The sequence below is a fragment of the Nelumbo nucifera genome, chromosome 1 (genome assembly GCF_055504915.1).
Source record: "Nelumbo nucifera cultivar China Antique chromosome 1, China Antique-T2T, whole genome shotgun sequence".
NCBI classification, from domain to species: Eukaryota; Viridiplantae; Streptophyta; class Magnoliopsida; order Proteales; family Nelumbonaceae; genus Nelumbo; species Nelumbo nucifera.
The window spans coordinates 50,894,200-50,913,780 of record NC_142649.1 but is presented as its reverse complement, the minus strand read 5'-3'; positions in this window follow the sequence as shown (position 1 = coordinate 50,913,780).

Below are 19,581 nucleotides of genomic sequence, written 5' to 3'. Positions count from 1 at the left end.
CAGCTCCCATCTCAGGCGTTCATCTCCACCAACCTCTAGGCGGCTCAAGTATAAATAGGGGGTACCCCTCCTCCAGGTGAGGGATCGAATCCTTAATCCCACTACAATACTTAAGTGTATTCACTTGGGGAATTCAGCATCTATGAGCAACCTCCTCGAAGTCCTCGTCCAAACCTAATTCTCCTCCCCGTACCCTCGTACTAACTTGAGCGTCTATGAGCAACCTTTAGGCGGCTCAACATGCATGCATTGTGCAAAATTAAACTCAGTGAAAAAACTTCCCAAAAAGATTGGTTTAGGTCATTAGTATTACCACATTGAGGGCATGAAAACTCTAGGACATTAGTTTCCTCATTCCATGATGAATAGTTTCTTTTCCGTCGAAGAGTTTTTCCAGTCTTTATAACCTAACAATAGGTTACAAATAAAAATGTATAATAAACTCCATTAACAATCACTGAGGTAACTCCTATACTTTAATGTTTCATATTGAATTAACGAAATGAACTTAAGTAATTTATCTCGAAAAAAAAATCACTTAAGTACCAAATTAGAAAGTTGAATATTGCATGAAAATAACATCAGAACAAAAACCTGTAAAGACATGAATATTGATTAAATAAAAATAAAAGCTAAAATACCCACACACTTTGATTTATACCACCATAATCTTCTCAACACAAATACAGCTATAGGAATTTTTTCAGATCCTTCATAAGCATACCGATTTTTTAAAGACTCAAAATACATACACAGGTATCCACACACATAAGAAGCAACAAGGACATTTTTTGCCCTTCTAATTTTTAAAGCCCACTGATTGCAAGTATGGTGCTTCTCTTTCTTGTACACAACCAGTGTGGGATTAGAAACTCTACTATTCATTAAGGAAACATGATGAGGAAGCTTCTGATATAATACAAAATATTCTTAAGGCATGATAATATAATACAAATCTTTCCATCTACAGAGAATTAAGATTATCAAGTTTTCAATTTTGCTAGTATTTACAAAAAAAAAAACTACTTTCTACTAATCTGTGGTTGAATTTTAGTAGTTAAATTTCTGATAGTTAATTCCAGTGGTTAAATTCAACTTAAAGATCACCACATATTGCATTAACTTTTTTCTATTTAGCAAATATAAGATAATATTTTCTGGACAAAACCTGTTATTACTAAACTATGTATTAGGGTAATTTTTTTGTTTGACAGCAAAATAAAATATACCAAGACTACATTTGTTTGAGGTGTAAAAACAAATTTACACTGAATATAAAATAAGAACCGGTTAGATGAGAGTGTAAATGGGAACCGGTTGCAGGCCCCATTTACCCTCATCATGTTTGGATGTAATTTAAACGTTTCACACTTTCATTGCCTACCCCCTACTCCTGCATCTTGTCACTGTTTCACTGCCTACCCTGCATCTTGTCACTGCCTACGGCTATCTAGCCAGTAGCCTAGCCTAGGCCGCAATCAACCAAGGGATTGGATTTACTTTTACGGTAAGCTCCCATCAGCTACCACCCCATAAAATTCTACAAGAAGATTTTTGGGGTCAAGCAACCTTTATAACACTGTCTCCGACCTTGGTAAAGAGGAGAGAGATTCACCAACCGGCTGAAGGGATGAGAGATCCATCCCATGGACGCCCAAAGATTGCGGAATAAGGGGCGAATTTCAAAAATTTTTCTCTCCCTTCAACTGGGAATCGCATTCCCTATTTAGGAAATCATATTTTCAATGATCATTCTTGAACCATAAACTAAACCAGATCTGAACCAAAAGGAGTAGGGGAGGATTATACCTGATACGGAGAAATAATATCCCCCAACGAAGGTGTTCACGCCCAAGGAAGGATCCAAAGATTGCTTCCACTGAAGATGGCACAGTGCAGGATGGAACAAAATCAGCAATGTTCTTCTTCAAGAACTCTGTCCTTCGCAAGAAACAGCAAGATGGTATGTGAGCACAGCTTCCTTTCAATCCTTTCACAAAGAATTGATGTCAAGATTGAATCTTGACTTCTCCCACAATTGGAGATCGAACTGGCAAACAGGGCGGCAAGAACAGGGAGGCGGCGCAGGGTGCAGAATTCTCTCTTCTTGTGATTTCAGCACTGAAGAAAATCTGATGTGTCTTCTAAAGGCTGCCGCCCCCTTCTTCTTTTGTTAACCTAAAAGAAGCAGCTCCTAATCCCATTAGGAGTTGCTTATCCAAATCATATTTGGATCAGCCTTCTCTTTAGATGATAAGGATAAACCCTTATCTTATCTGCTGAACACTTTCTGCTCACTTGGGTCATAGAATAGGTAACCTACAGAGCCTTTTGGGTAGCCTACAAATAGGCAACGGCTGGTCTTGGATTCCAACTTGTCTGCACTCGTTCTTTTAACGTGTGCTGGACAACCCCAAATCTTCAAATGTCTGACACTTGGTTTCTTTCCAGTCCAAAGTTCATATGGAGTATTCAGAACCGATTTGGTTGGAACTCGATTCAGCACGTAGATCACAGTCTCTAATGCGTAACCCTAAAAGGATGTGGGGAACTCTGAGTGTATGAGAAGTGACCGAACCATATCCAATAAGGTCCTATTCCTCCTCTCTGAAACACCGTTATGTTGTGGTGTAGCAGGAGGAGCTAACTGTGATACTATCCCATTGTCCTTTAAGTAGTCCCTGAATTCGTCAGAGAGATTCTCGCCACCTCGATCTGATTGAAGGGCTTTAATTTCTCTCCCTAACTGTTTCTCGACCTCTTGTCTAAACTCTTTGAACTTTTCAAAAGATTCAGACTTGTTGATGAAATACACGTGTTGGTTCTGTGTCCTAACACTCAGGGGACCACATACATCAGTATGTATTAGATTAAGTGTGCCTGTACATCTTTCAGGCTTACCGTTAAATGGTCGTTTCGTCATCTTACCTTGTAGGCAAGGCTCACAAGTGGGAAGATCTTCTACAGTTAGAAAATCCAAAGGACCATCCTTTACCAACCTTGTGATTCGGTCAACACCGATGTGGCCAAGTCGGTAATGCCACAGACACGTGGGATTGACTGTATCACGGGCTCTCTTCTTGGGGATTTCAGCCGACGTAGTTTCGGTTATGTTAGTTTCTAGAGAAGGATGTAGAACATAGAGACCGTTCTCTAGTTCCCTGTATGCAATGAATCTGTTGTTTCTTTTAATAGTAATCGTATTACTAAAGAAGACAGAATAACCATCTGCACACAGTTTTGAAATAGAAATCAAATTTCTCCTTAAATTTTGTACATAAAGACAATCTTCCAGTACAATTGTTCCTTCTCTAAAAAATAACTCCACGGTTCCTATGGCTGCGGCTGCAACAGTTGCATTAGTCCCCAAGTAGAGTGTGACTTCTCCTTCACTCAGCCTTCTGCTTACCTTGAACCCCTGCAGTGAGTTATACGCATGAGTTGAAGCCCCGGAGTCAATACACTAGGACGCAGAAGCTACCAATAAATTGGTTTCTATAACACAAGTTTTGAAGTTACCTTTCTTAGATTCCAGGTAGGCAGGACAGTTCCTTTTCTAGTGGCCGGTCTTCTTGCAGAAGTGACAGGCATCCGATGCTTTGTCTTTCTTCTACTTCTTGCCTTTAGTGGCTTTCTTCTGAGGCTTCTTTGCCTTCCTCTTTCTCTTGCCTGTCTTGCCAGCTTCAACAAGCATAACTACAGGCTCATCCTTTCTAATCAGTTCTTCAGCTCTTTGCAACATATTGCTGAGCTCTTGCAAACTGACATTCAGCTTGTTCATGTTATAGTTCATAATGAACGGATTAAAGGAAGGAGGCAAAGAATTAAGGATAGCATCTATCTGGGTTGCAAAGTCCAGCCCGGATCCAAGAGCCTCCAGTTCGTTGATGTAACCCATCATCCGAAAACAATGGTCGTGAACTTGTTGGCCCTTGGACATTTGTGCGGTCATGAACTGTTTCAAGACCTTTTGTCGAGTAGAACGATTCTGCTCTTCATACATTGTCCTGAGACTGTCCAATATGTCATTGGCAAGTTTGATCTGATCGAACTGCCTCTGTATTGGGTTGTCCAATAAGGCAATGATGTAACACCGGGCAAGGGAGTTTTTCTCCTCCCACTCCTGATAGTCTCTCCTTCCGGCCTCAGAAGCCCTATCACCCGGACGCTTCGGGGTAGGATTCTTTGCCACTTTGTCTAGCTTTTCGAAAGCTAGGACCAGCATAAGGTTTCTGTACCAGTCGGCATAGTTTGGGCCCTTCAACTTGTTGTCATCAAGCAATTTTGCAAATGATCCGTTTGCCATTTTCTGAAAAAAAGATCAAACATCAGTCCACAACCTAATTTGATTCATGTTCATTTCATAGATATGGATTTTAATCTACGTTCCATTTCCATTTATTCATCTCTGAGATTTCCCTCCTTTCTCAGTGATGGAGACTACGAGTCGTCTCTGGAAATGTGGGAAATCACATAGGGTGCATGGAGCCAACTGTTTCAGCTGCATAACCCCACCACCTTTCTGTGAAGGATCATATCCACTCATCATATGAGTTTTCCCATTGACCTCTGTCAGACAAGGTTCAGAGCCGTTTTTAGGTAAACCTTTTTTTCCAATGAGTGTTTACCCATCATATTCGTGAACGCCAAGGTACCGTGAGAGAGTTCCCATTTTCTGGTGAAACCCCTCCCACATCGGTCTATGATGCCCCTATCATCTTATGAAACATTTAGACAAGCCCAACAGCAAATGGATAGCCCATTTTCTGGTGCGTTTTCTCATTACTGAAGGACCCAACCTCATGCTAATGATGGAAGGCCTTTAGAGAGTTCATCATATGAATCTCCCTATCACATGCACTCATATTAGCTGGAGGGAACAGTTAATTACGCCCTAGTTCTAATTTTAGGTCAAACCAAAGTGGCTCCCACTGACTTTCATAAAGCCAGATTTCGGTGGGCCTAAAACGGCAAGGGTTCCGCACGTAACCTCTCAATGAGGTGTGGGGCCCACCACTGAGGGAGGTCATCCAATGACCAAAAGGGACACCATGGCAATGATGTGCATTCAGCCATGGTATGCGCAAGAGCCACTATCGATTGAGCATGGGCCAAGTACTTATAGCCCATGTTACATAGCACATCACACATCCATACATCACATGCAGGGATAAATTGATACAATCTATTAACCAACTGTATGGACCATTTGAAGCCCATTTTAAATCCATAATATTAACCATTAATATTATCTAGGTACATGGGCCGAATGGTTTAGCCCATATAGCTTTAAATGTTAAGTGGGATTTTAGCAGTTTTAACTTTTTAAAACTGGGCCTTTACAGGTTGGGCCGAATTAACCATTTAATTAAACATCAATCCTTAGGCCCATTAGTGGGAAAATTAGGGCTGACTTTCAGCCTTGATTAAACCCTAGATTCGGTCCAAACAATTTGAACCAATCTTGGTTCGAATGGGTATAGGGTTTGATCCTTAATTAAATATTTAATTCAAGAAAATAATCTAAAATTAAATACTGATAAAAGAAAATCAAGAATCAGTCAATTAGGACTGTTCACACAATCCATCCTGCAAAACAGAGGTTAGATCACAAAATGCAGTTTTACAAATTGCAAATCGCAAATAGCGATTCTCCCATCTGCGAAATCTCCTTCTCTGCGAAATCTCCTTTTCTGCGCCGCCATCTTCGATCGAAAATAAAATAAATAGAAATCCTATTTCTATTAATAATTACATCAGATCGAATACCTATACATTGAGTCTAGAAAAAAAAATTATTTACAGACCAAAAATAATTCAAGAACTGCAAAATCGCAAGTTCCCTGCGCAAACCAAGAATTCGATCTCCTCTTGTACGAACAGCCCATAAATCAAGAAAATCATAAAGAACAATTCTAAATAATAATCAGACTTATGTAAAATTAATTTCAGATTATTCGCCCATTAATTTTGGGAACAAATTTCCCAAAATCCAAATCTGCGCAAATCGGGTAGAACACCTTCTGCCCATTTGTACAGGTTCAGATCTGAAACAAATTGGTTCAAGATTTGAACCATGGCTCTGATACCACTGAAGGGATGAGAGATCCATCCCATGGACGCCCAAAGATTGCGGAATAAGGGGCGAATTTCAAAAATTTTTCTCTCCCTTCAACTGGGAATCGCATTCCCTATTTAGAAAATCATATTTTCAATGATCATTCTTGAACCATAAACTGAACCATATCTGAACCAAAAGGAGTAGGGGAGGATTATACCTGATACGGAGAAATAATATCTCCCAATGAAGGTGTTCACACCCAAGGAAGGATCCAAAGACTGCTCCCACTGAGGATGGCATAGTGCAGGATGGAGCAGAATCGGCAATGTTCTTCTCCAAGAACTCTATCCTTCGCAAGAAACAGCAGGATGGTATGTGAGCACAGCTTCCTTTCAATCCTTTCACAAAGAACTGATGTCAAGATCGAATCTTGACTTATCCCACAACTGGAGATCGAACTGGCAAACAGGGCGGCAAGAACAGGGAAGCGGCAAGAGAGTATTCGCAGGGTGCAGAATTCTCTCTTCTTGTGATTTCAGCACTGAAGAAAATCTGATGTGTGTCTTCTAAAGGATGCCGCCCCCTTCTTCTTTTGTTAACCTAAAAGATCATCTCCTAATCCCATTAGGAGCTGCTTATCCAAATCATATTTGGATCAGCCTTCTCTTCAGGTGATAAGGATAAACCCTTATCTTATGTGCAGATTAGATTAGCTTTTTCCTAATCTCATTAAGAGGTTTCTAGATCTAAATCACATTCAGATCTGGACTCTCTGAGTGGATAGGGTCAAAACCCTATCCTATCTACTAATCCATCTCAGAATTTGCCTCATTATTAACTAAATAAATAGCCCAGTTCGAAATGGGTTTTAGGCCCATTAAGCTTATGTACTCACTTAACCTTCCTAACTGCTGCCCAGTTGGGCTTCCTTGTATGGCGTGGGACCCAAGCATTGATCTACACATCAGCCACATGGGTTTGGCCCAGCCTTTGTTACAAGGCCTGGCCGAATACACTATTAAGGACAGTGCACCCCCTGAAACCCATCAAATAGGCTCAATGGGCCCAACACTTACCCTAAGTGGTCCCTGGGCCAAGCCACCTTGTAACACCCAGGGACTGTGGGCAGATGCAAGATTAGCCCATCAGGTATTATCCTCAATGGTCTTACACTTAACCTCTCAGCCCATAATGATCATACACTACCCGACAAGAGAGGACCTCTCCCCCGGCTGCAAGGAACAGTGTTGCACTCTCTACTTATATGGATCCCGGGAATTAAAACCTTCTTGCAAACAATTGAAAAACCATAATATATATACTTTTATATCTCATATAAAATATACTTTGCAAAACAAATCTCAACGGTTGAAATCGGCTGCCGGCAGTCTTGGTTTCCATCAGTGAGAGTGCATCCCCGATCATTACCTTTGTCCGACAAAGGGGCTGATCCTATCACTATGATCACCCACTCAGATGAATTCTCGGACTGTCCCAACATACCCAGGTTTTGACCCCCGCTAAGGATCTCACTGATTGGTACATCAAAGATAGCCCAATCCGACACCTAGTGCAGTATCATAATCGAGTCTAGGGGTCGGGTGAAACTTTCCAGTTTTGCCCATCAATCTCCAAGGTCCAGGGCAATACTGGAAATCTGGTCCAGTCCATAGATTCAATTAATCCTACACTGTATGTGCCTAGGGTCTCACCTTGGCAGCTGAGACAGGCCACCCTAACCGACTTGGTGGCACCACAGTGTCAGCTTTGTCAGGATAGGTCTCCCCAGACCGATCCACTGGTTGTGAACATTCTAATCTAACACGAGTCTCATTAAGTGTCCAATTTAAGGGTATTACACAAAAACATACCAAGGGAACATGAATCAAGTATGCACTTTTATTCATTTACAATAAACTCATAAAGTACATCCGTCTGATTGAAGCTAAGGGCATACAAAACTGTCTAACACCGGCAACCTCATGAAACTCTCAAGGAACGAAAATAATGGCACGGCTCGTGAGAGAAGATGAGGCAATGGGACGAGGGTAGGCTAGTTATTTGTACTTCAGATGTAGCTACCATTGATTCTCTGGAAACGACACAGCGTGGTTTCATCGGCCCTTATTCAAACTAATAAACAAAACAGTGCGACCGCGAGTGTAAAAGCTTTGATAGCCGCTCTAGCTACTTCATCGGTCGTTCCTGGAAACCACGCTCAAATGGCTCTGTGCATGAATCAATGGAGGCGTTACAGGAGAGAAGGGAAGAAAAAGAACTTAATCTGAGCTGATTCACGACGAGTTATTTTCTGAATAAAATTGTCGGCTACTGTAGCTGCAGTAAATGGATGTGACTATGCTAACAAGTGGCTGTATTTTAGATAGTGTGCATAATTTTCATATTATTTGTATTTTTTCTTATTTAATTAGTAAGTTAATTAATGGATTCTATTGTGTTTTAATTAGAAAATAGTAATTTGGAAAGAGAACTAAAAAGAGCCTGCAATATAGCCCCAGCACGTTGGGAGAAGACCAATACGATTTCAGCATGCATGAAGTGGGCCCCATCAACCCTAGTACGATTCGGCTGAATTGGAGGCGTGAATCACTAAGAGTTTTTGATAGAGTTTCTATTTCTTGCTGTACTTCTAAAAAGAAAGAAAGTCAAAGTCTATCTTAGTTAGGATTTCTAATTAGAAGATAATGATAAGATTATATCTGAATTAAGCATTATCCCATTAGGAAATTAGACTTTCTATTTTTGAGAATGAACTCCTAAGAGGTGTTGGAAACAGCCCCTCCCCCTAAGGCTATATAAATGGGGGCAGACTAGCAATCGAAACCACTCATTGAAGGAAGGAAGAAGAAAAGGAAGGAAGCAGAATTTGTCCTCCTCATCTAGAAGCTGCGATCTCTCCATGAAGTTGGAATAGCTTTTATTTTCTGGTTGAAGGTTAAGGAAGTCTTGGTTCTACAAAATTGTGAGATCTAATTGATTTTATTTCAGTTCATTCTTTATGAGTATTTATATATTTTCTGCAATTTCATGTTTAAGATTATTTTATTGATTGAGCAACAGGATCCATTGTTCAATCGATAAAATAACATATTGCCGATTAGATCATCAAATTCGTATATGTTTGTTAAATTTAATCTTTGTAGCAAATAACATAAACCGATTATGGACAAGTTTTCGGTTCATGTTATGAAGGTACATAATCTTGATAAGAACCCACTAGACGACCTGCTCTAGGAACTCTTGAATCAAGTTGTTATGTGCACCTAGAAACTAGAAAACAAGTTGTAGTTGATCAGATTAGAACATTAAAGAAACTAAATCCTTAAAGAATCCAATCTTGAAGATGCCACAAAGGTTGATCACTCCCTTGATAAGTCAAGATATTGTATTCTACCAAGAACACAAGAAGGCAAAGCTAAGATTGCTGAAAATACCACTGTATTATTGATTGATTTTCATGTTACATAGTTGTGGCCTTTATATAAGCATGTAAACATCATTATCTTATAAAGAAACTCCTAATCTTATAAGGAAATTCCTAATTAATGATGATCCCTTTAATTTAGGAAAGCAAATATGCTTTGAAATAGAAATCCTTCTAAAAGAATGACAACTAAGCATAGAAAAGTCAAAATAAACCAAAACAAGACAAAACTAGCCCATCAAACCCATCAATACATCTTACTATGCGAATTGGGCATTTTCTTATCATGTCCATGCACCAAGCCCATCAATACATCTTATGTCATGGATTCCAAGCTTTGTTCTTCAAGATCCATGCCTTGCTCATCGTCTTGCACATAAAGATAGGTGATTATCCTTGTGAAGCTTTGGACACTTCTAGAACAGTCTTAGAATCTTCTAGAACAACGTCTTTGTCATGCACTTTCATGATTAAGCCGTGTAAAGCCTATTTCATCTTCTTTGTTATTGCCCTAGTCATTGGTCCATCGATTCCTTGCAAAGGATCTTGAGAATATTTGGGAATATTAGCTTTAACCGAGCTTGTGTGTTCGCTGACCAGAATTGAGTCTCTCAATTTCATAATGTTGTTAATAGATTAAACCTTAAGAGCTTGTTTAGGGCTATCTATTAATAAGAGAATGAATCAAAGAGCTTGTTTTGGTTGCCAAAAATACAAGTAGAGATTGGCTAGTAGAGCTTGTTAGTAGCTATAAATTAGCTATAACCAATTTACTCATAAGCACTTGAATTCATCCTTGCATCGATGATCAATTGTAAGAATCAAGGCTAAACTTATCCCTTCAACCAGATGCTGCCTTCTATCGAATTTACCTTTATTTTCCTTATTTTTATAACAACCCTCTACTTCGTTTTTTTGTAAATAAATCAACCCAATCCCTGTGGAAACGACCTTGCTCATCACTATATACAAAAATATTTAATCCGAGCAAGACTTTTATTTTTGGTTGGATTCGACACCCACCAATTTTGTAAGGTGATCAACCATCACTAATATGACTGATTTGCCGGCAGAGGTTGGTAGGCCTGTTATAAAATCCATAAAAATATCTTCGCAAACTTGACTAGGTATGTATTTCTTTATGGAATTTACCGTCCAATAAAACTGGGACGATATTCTCTTTTATGTGCGTAGGACTCCTAAGTATCCACCCATCGGTGTCGCATGGAAGTAATTCACTAGTTGGTCCAAAAGGGCTGAGTCTATTGGCAACACCATTCTACCTTTATAGTACAGCACTGACCTTTCGATAAAATACCTAGGTTTGATACCTGGTTGCTGCAACAACTGCGCATTTATTACTTGGAGTTCCTTATTATTGTTTGCTTCCTCCCGTAATTGGTCCAATAGTGCTATAGTGGGTTGTTGGAACACATGCAATTGGAGTATTCTCTCCGCTAGTTGTTTGGGTTGATGCAACAGTGCATCAACAACTCTATTTGTTGCTCCAGGTTTGTATTCAATAGTATAATCAAAGCCTATTAACTTTGAAACCCAATGTTTCTGGTCTAGAGAAAGGACCCATTGTTCCAATAGTTATTTCAGACTTTGGTGATCAGTCTTAACCACAAACTTACGGCCTAGCAGGTAGGAGCGCTAATGCTGAACTGCCAATACAACTGCCATCAATTACCAGTTGTAGACTGAAGAGTGATTTTGTGTGGTAGATAAGGCCTTACTGCAGAAGGCAAGGGGTTGACCATCTTGCATCAGCACTACTCCCACGCCCAGTCCTGACGCATCGCACTCGACCACAATAGGCTTGTTGAAATCTGATAAAGCTAGAGCTGGTGAGGATGACACCGCTGCTCATAAGGCTTCAAATGCTACTTGGGCCTTGTTATTCAAGATGAAAGAGTCTTTCTTTAGAAGGACTGTCAATGGTGCTGCAATTATCCCATAGCTTTTAATGAAGCGTTGGTAGTACCATGTCAACCCTAGAAAGGCCCGATAATTCATAGACAAGCGGGCCCAGTCACATCCAGTTGTACACTAAAGAGTCTTGAATTCATCCAGGAGCTCATCTATTACCGAAATTGGATCCTTAACTGTAATATTATTAAGTGCCCGATAATCCACACAAAATTGCCATGTCCATCTTTCTTCTTAACAAGAAGAACGGGTGAAGAAAATGGGTTGTGGCTGGGTTGAATAAAATTTTTATCCAACAGTTCTTAAATCTACTTTTCAATTTCTTGTTTTAGAAAATAGGGATAACGGTAGGGCCTTACATTGGTAAGAGACGCATCCAGCAATAATGGAATCCTGTGGTCATGACTCCTTGTTGAGGGTAGATTCGTTGGTTCCTTGAAAACTGTAGCATATTGTTGGATAATGTTGCTGAGCTGTTGTTTGTAATCAGCTTGAGTCGATGTATCCTAGGCCTAGAATTGGACCTGTATGATTTAATCCCCAGATAATGAGTTGATTTGGGTCTTGTGCTTCTTTCAACAAGGATGCCAAGCTTACTGGGCTGGCTCGGCTAGCTAAGTGGCCTTGTAAATGCACTCTTGTTCCTTCTACCGTGAAATCCATAGACAAACAGGCCCAATCACATAGAACAGGTCCATGTTGCTGCAACCATTGAATTCCCATTACAATATCAGCCCCACTTAACTCCAGTGGGTAAAGATCAATCACAAATTGTTGCCCTTGGATGTGTAACCCAATATCTGTGCAAATTCCATCGCATTGGAGTGAGGTCCCATTTGCCGCATGGACCATAAATGAGGTTGTGGGCTGAACTGGTAATCCCAATTGTTTGACTAGCATTGTGGTTACAGAGTTTATGGTGCTAACACTATTGATGAGGATAGACACTTGGCAACCCCGAACTAGACCCGTCACCCTCATGGTTTTGGGTAATGAAAACCCAGCTAGGGCCTATAACAAGATTTCTGGTTCTATGGTCTTAGCCCAGTGTTCATCAACCGACGATCCTTCTTCCAGTTATCGATCCTCTTCTTCATTCTCAATCTGTAATAAGAATGCTTGTTGAGACTTGCATCTATGGCCGGGGCCAAACTTCTCTTTGCAACTGTAGTAGAGACACTTGTCTCGGCAATTGTGCATCTCTGCCCATGTTAGTTTCTTGAATGGAATAATGAGATGTGGGCCTACGTTACCTGGTGTTTGCTTAAGATGATGCCTTCTTTATTGGGTCCCATTCCTTTTTGGTTTGGGTGCCGTAAAAGATTTGTTCGTCTGCTGCCGCAAACGGTTTAGATGTCAAGCTCAAGCTATCTTTTTTTCTTGGGTGCAGGCTAGGGCTGCTTCGGCTCCATGAACTTCTTGGTTAGCTTCATTAGTAGTGTCACTACATGCGCAAGGCCAGGAATAAACCTCCTAAGATACGAGACTTTTCCTAAAAAGGTCTTTAATTGGGATTCATTATTTAGTGGTGGTAGATAATGATATCATGAAACAATTATGTACTTTTATTCATTTACAATAAATGTATATGTACATTAATCTGATTGGAGCTAAGGGCATACACTGTCTAACAGCTCCCACTTGCACTTAGGTCCAATCGGGTACAAGTCGGAGTCCCATACTTTCCACGTGTTTCTCAAACACTTTCTATGTTAGTGGCTTAGTTAATGGGTCTGCTACATTTTCTGCTGATGCTACCTTTTGAATCAGGACGTCCCCTCTTCCAACTATCTCCCGTAGTACATGGTACTTCCTCTTGATGTGTTTTGACTTCAAGTGGGCTCGCGGCTCCTTAGCCTAAGCAATGGCTCCAGTGTTGTCACACAACAGTGGAATGGGTGATGTGCTGAATGGAACTACTCCTAATTCCTAAATGAACTTTTTCACCCAAACTGCTTCCTTGGCAGCTTCACTTGCGGCAATGTACTCAGCCTCGGTCGTGGAATTTGCTATGGACCCTTGTTTGCTGCTTTTCTAGCTAACTGCACAGGACCCCATCGTAAAGATGTAACCAGATGTAGGCTTTCTATCATTTGGGTATGACTGGAAGTTGGCATTAGTATACCCAACCATCTGTAGTGAACTACCATCGAAAACAAGACAAGATTCTTTAGTCCTCCGTAGGTATTTGAGTATGTTTTTCACAGCGGTCCAATGCTCCTATCCTGGGTTTGATTGGTATCTACTTACCACACTCATAACTTAAGCAATATTTGGATGGCCAAACCATGGCAGATGGTTGTGAAGGGAAACATAAAGGGGGCTGAAAACATTGCTTAGAACACTAAACTACTGAAAATATCTCACAATAGAAAGCACTCTGCCAAAGACAGGGGCTGGAAATCATAGAATCAAAATTGACAAACTACCCTGACTAAAAAACACACCTCCGACAACAGGGGGCTGGAAAATCAAGTCACTATCCAGCAATTGTCTTTTGACAAGCTACTTTCTACCAAGATGTAGGGGGGCTAGTACAAAACTGCCTCTCGATAGAAAGCACCCTATCAAAAGACAGGGGGCTGAATTACAAAGAGAGTGAGAAGTTAACACAAAACAAACATTCCTAGCCCTCACCCAAATAAGACCACTATATAGTAATACAAGAATGCTTGTTGATAAGCACACACTTATTAATAAGCAGGGGGGCTAATAACCTAGCCAAATTAAAAATTCTTGATGTACACAATCTGCCATGTATCCCAATCATGAATAGGAATGATCACTAGACCCAACACGTTGAATGCAAAGAATCAAGGCGCCACAACACCCACGATCCCCTATCCTCATCACTGTAGCACGGACCTCCAAAGTGAACCCAATGATAAAAATGTTTATCAGTAAGCTCCCATATACCAATAAGCAAGGGGGATAATGTAGGTATATGTTGATTTCCACAACCGTAATAGCATAGAGGGTGCTAAACCGGTGCCACAAAGACACTCACAACGAGTCCACAACTTGGCAGACATCTACGATGAGCTAAGAACTCGGATAGACTTGCGATGAACTTAAAGCCCAAAATGAGTTGCGATGAGCTCACAACTTGCATAGACTTGTGATGAGCTTAAGTTCATCACAGGTCAAGAATGAATAAAGAAACACATGCTTCACTAATGACACGCGTGACAAAGCGTCCAGTAGGATTAGAAGGGACACGCGAGATAAGTATTGATGTCACCCGCACCACGTCAATCTAAGAAACTCGCAAAAGGAAGTAGTACACATCATCCTTAGATGAAAGGAAACCTCATCCTTGAGATATCTCATAAGACATGTGGTGAAACCCTAACAGTGTTCCCTGACAACTAACACCGAATCCAAGATTCCCTTCTCTAATGGGAATCAAACACTTTTAGCTCATTCCTTTCAGGACCTCGGGATTTCTCCCTATAAATAAGGGTCCAACTCATAATGATATCATCATCCTATCATTTCATTCACCTTACCCTTTAGCCTACGTCCTACTCTCTCTCTTGCTCTCGGCTTTCCTTTGTCCTTCAAGGAGACCCCCATACATAGCCTAAGCACCATACTCACAAAGAGAAAAGGGCAAGGAAAAGAAAATAAGGAGAGTTCAAATGGGTATTTTGGTCATTTAATGCATTCTGTCATTTGACTTAACAGCTAGGGGTGTGTCGTCGCAAAGTGAAAGTTCAGGGGGTCTTTGTCAATGACCCCAAAGTATAGGGGGTCTTCATAATTTAGCTTTTTATTTAATATGATAAATATATAATACTAGAGGCATACTCATGTTGCTACAGTATTTTAAAATTTATTTGTTTTTTATATTTTAGCATTTAATCAATGATATTATGGTTTGATCCATTTGACCCAAATATGGTTGCTTCACTAACTTATCACATGAATAGAAATATGGTTCAATTTCTGATTTGATTTCAAAGACATCAAGAATGATGCTTTAGAATTTGTTAGATAAAAAATTAAGGGAGGTTTAAAGATTTTTTCCTAACTTTAAAATAGTAGAAGGATATAAATAAGAAACTACACATTATGAACGAGAGTTCAATGTAAAATGATATTTTGGCACCCATTTCATCACATAGTCAATATTCAGAAATTTCACATTTTTTCATATCGGTGATGTAGCATTAACTACATGTAGGTAGGGGTGTAAATAGATCGAATTCAAATCGGATCAAGCAATATCCGAATTCGAATCCGATTAGAAAATTTGACATCTGAATTTGATTCGATATCCAATGGATATTAAAAAATAATATTCGAATTCGAATCTAATTAAATATTTGAATATTCGAATCGATTCAAATTCAACTAATTAATTAATTTAGGTAATTAATAAATATATAAAATAATTTATTTTATTTATATAAAGTATATAAATATACAAATTATTTATATAATTTGATTATTATATATATACATTATATAAGACATTAAATATTTTATATATTATATATAAGAATTAAATAATTAGTCGAATTCGGATATTTATCGAATCGAATCAAGTCATATTCGAATTCGAATCCGATTAACTATTTGGTATGAATAGAATGTCCAAATTCGACCGGTTAGATATCCGAATGATCCGAATTCAATTCGATTATGTCGAATCTCAAATTCAAAATCGGATTTTCGAATACCGTTGACACCTCTTGATAAGAACCCGCTAGACGACCTGCTCTAGGAACTCTTGAATCAAGTTGTTATGCGCACCCAGAAGTTAGAAAACAAGTTGCAGTTGATCAAATTAGAACCTTAAGGAAATTAAGTCCTTAAAGAATCCAATCTTGAAGACGCCACAAGGGTTGATCACTCCCTTGATAAGTCAAGATATTGTATTCTACCAAGAACACAAGAAGGCAAAGCTAAGCTTGCTGAAAATACCACTGTATTATTGATGATATCGTATTACATAGTTGCAGCCTTTATATAGGCATGTAAACATCATTATCTTATAAGGAAACTCTTAACTAATTATTATCTTATCAGGAAACACCTAATTGATGAGGATATTTAGAAGAACAAATCTGTTTTGAAATAGGAATCCTTCTAAATGACTACAACTAATGACAACTAAGCATAGAAAAGTCAAAGTAAAACAAAACAAGACAAAACAAGCCCATCAATACATCTTAGGATGCGAATTGGGCATTTTCTTATCATGTCCATGCGCCAAGCCCATCAAGCTTTGTTCTTCAAGTTCTAAGTCTTGTACATCATCTTGCACATAAAGATAGGTGATTATCCTTGGTGAAGTTTTGGGATCTGCTAGAACAGTCTTAGAATCTTCTAGAACAGCTTCTTTGTCACACACTTCCATGATTAAACCTTGTAGAGTCTCTTTCATCCTCTTTGTTCTTGCCCTAGTCATTGGTCCACCGATTCCTTGCAAAGGATCTTGAGAATATTTGGGAATATTAGCTTGAGCCATTTGGCCAGCACCTCGATCTTCATTAGCATATTTCCAATATGGAAAACTATGTTAATGTTGTTCAAGTCCTTGATAAGCTGGTATGTGGTATTATGCGAGCCTGGCTGGTAATTGTTATATTCATTAGAACCATCACACTCTGTCTTTCCCATGTCTCCAAATATGATGATTTGTTGTAATGAATTCTGCCCAAGGTAAGGGGACGACTTGAAAGAATGAATCTCGCTCCAAATGTATGAGCCATTAAATAATCGATGACCAAGCTTGTAAGTATACTCTGAATTAGGCCATAAATCTCTTAGGAAACTTGTATGTACAAAACCAAGATCACGCCAACCAACTGTCCATGCGGGTGCACCACACATGTTGTTCCGCTGAAATGTCAATTTCCCAGTTGAAATGTCAAGAGTTCCACGATTTGGTATGGCGGAACCGGGTATGAAGTCTATTTGATGCTCAATACCTCTTAAGGGAGGTAATCCATGGAGAATCTCCTCGGAATAATGATGGAAATCAAATACGTGCTCAACATTTCTTTCCCACTCTAAGTATAGTTTGGGATCATTCTTTCCTTGAAAGGTCGGAATCTTCATCTTTATGTTGCCCAAATTGCTATCTCTTTTGGAAACTGCATTCTTGCCTCGTTTAGAACTTGATTCATCCAAATCCGAATCATCTTCCTCTTCTTCCTCAAACACACATCTTCTAGTGGACTTAGAAATAGATGAGGATTGCAAATCATCCAGCTTCGCATTCAACTTTCTAAATTGTTCATTAACAGCCCTTATGAATAATTCCATGTCAATCTCTTGTGGTTTTCCTTTAATACTCATGGTTATAATCTAGAAAAACTCACTGGAAATAAAAGAATTTTGTTCCTCACCTCTCTTTGTTTATTTATTTTTTGTTCCTCACACACTCCCTCATGTGTTTGCACTCAAATCATATGGTTATCACGATCTCAGATCTCTTTGCCTTTTTTTTTCCACTCAGGCCAGCCCCCTTTATGTTCTTAACAGAATCAAGATCAACAAATCTCAAGGAGCAATCAGTTAGATGGTGGCAAATCTCAAAATCAGAACTTTAAAAACTTAGTTGAGGCAAACAGTAGAAATAAGGAAGGAAAAAACAATTATAGGAACCAAAAAAAAAAGAAAACTTCAAAAGGAAGCAAAAGACATGCAAAAAAAATCACTAGAATATGGAGCACGAAATTAAATTAATTTAGACACAAGAATCCTTATTTGATAAGGATTTGTACTAATTAATATAGTAAGACAGCTGTTTAAGGAAAAGAAATCCTTGTTCAAAATGGATTATACAGTTGTCTCTTGAATTAGCGAACTAGTCAAACCCAAAAAGAAAAGGAGAACTCGTATGACTTATAGGAATATGATATTGCAATTCAAGAAATCCCATTCATGCTGGGAAAATGATTAAAAAAAATCAGATCTGCAATCTAACTCCTCATTCTCTTTTTTTTTTTTGAATTGGATGTTCTTTTTTGTCTCTTTTTTTTCTTTATCTTTTTTTTTTCTTCTTTTCTTCTCTTTTTTTTTTGCCAAATTAAATACACAAAAACAGAATTGACTCTATTTCGAAAACACAAAGAAGTTGAATGGAAGAATTCAAAGAAACTATGCAAGGACAACACAAGAAACACACAAAGATCAAAGAAAAACACAAAACAAGGATAAGTACCTATTTCTAGAACCAAGGCTCTGATACCAAATGATAAGAACCCGCTAGACGACTTGCTCTAGGAACTCTTGAATCAAGTTGTTATGCGCACCCAGAAGCTAGAAAACAAGTTGTAGCTGATCAGATTAGAACCTTAAGGAAACTATTAAAGAATCAAATCTTGAAGATGCCACAAGGGTTGATCACTCCCTTGATAAGTCAAGATATTGTATTCTACAAAGAACACAAGAAGGCAAAACTAAGCTTGCTGAAAATACCATTGTATTATTGATGATATCGTATTACATAGTTGCAGCCTTTATATAGGCATGTAAACATCATTATCTTATAAGGAAACTCCTAATCTTATAAGGAAACTCTTAACTAATGATTATCTTATCAGGAAATACCTAACTGATGAGAATCCCTTTAACTTAGGAGAACAAATCTATTTTGAAATAGGAATCCTTCTAAAAGACTACAATTAATGACAACTAAGCATAGAAAAGTCAAAGTAAAACAAAACAAGACAAAACAAGCCCATCAATACATCTTAGCATGCGAATTGGGCATTTTCTTATCATGTCCATGCGCCAAGCCCATCAAGCTTTGTTCTTCAAGTTCTAAGCCTTGTACATCGTCTTGCACATAAAGATAGGTGATTATCTTTGGTGAAGTTTTGGGAACTGCTAGAACAGTCTTAGAATTTTCTAGAACAACCTCTTTGTCACGCACTTCCATGATTAAACCTTGTAGAGTCTCTTTCATCCTCTTTGTTCTTGCCTTAATCATTGGTCCATCGATTCCTTGCAAAGGATCTTGAAAATATTTGGGAATATTAGCTTGAGCCATTTAGCTAGCACCTCGATCTCCATTACCTCTACATGTAGGGATTAAATGATATAAAAACTAAACCAAATCCATATTTCGCTAATGCACGCCATTCATGCCCAACAATACATCCCAACCATACATTAGGAATATCTC